The following is a 618-nucleotide window of genomic DNA, read 5'->3' on the forward strand; positions in this document are numbered from 1 at the left end:
AGTTGTTGCTGCAAATTCAAGATAGAAGAAAGCTGTGATAGCACACATGCAAGTTAATACAAAATGGATTTGGTTTGAGCCAAGTCAATCAAATCAATATATCATGTCCCGTATGTTTCATGAGATGCTAGGGCGGATTTGAAACCAGTTTATTTGTTGTCGCTCCAGCTGTGTCACAGATCTACAGGTAGTCGTAAGGCAGAAACAGAAGAATACAGGCTACAAGATGGAATATGACAATAATGCTCCAGCTGATGCAGTGAAATGCTTAAATAACATGCAAGAATTCACATCAGAGCATGACAATGGGACAGGAGGATTGTCTTTTGAGGAGAAGAGGGTGGCTGCTTGGGCTGGCCTCTTCCTTCTCTGTCCTTTCAGGCTGGGTAAAGATACAGCCTATAGCTTAACTACTCTCCTGCTGGGCCCAGCTGTTTCCAGAGCCTTTGGCTGTTGAAGAACAGAAACAGGCACTGGTATTTAATGAGACACTGAGGAACACATTGGTGATTAAAAAGATAATTACTCAGGGTCATTGATGAAAAGATCAGTGATGTGACCCCATCATACTAGGTAATCAGATTTGCACAACAGTGTGTGTGTGTGTGTGTGTGTGTG

General features: G+C 42.6%; 1 protein-coding gene across 2 annotated transcripts in view; it reads left to right on the forward strand.

The window, feature by feature from the left end:
- dipk1b (divergent protein kinase domain 1B) overlaps positions 1-618 on the forward strand; it is an 11,987-nt gene that overhangs the window by 7,498 nt on the left and 3,871 nt on the right. The gene's annotated exons all lie outside the window — the stretch shown is intronic.

The sequence above is a fragment of the Etheostoma spectabile genome, chromosome 16 (genome assembly GCF_008692095.1).
Source record: "Etheostoma spectabile isolate EspeVRDwgs_2016 chromosome 16, UIUC_Espe_1.0, whole genome shotgun sequence".
Taxonomy (NCBI): domain Eukaryota; kingdom Metazoa; phylum Chordata; class Actinopteri; order Perciformes; family Percidae; genus Etheostoma; species Etheostoma spectabile.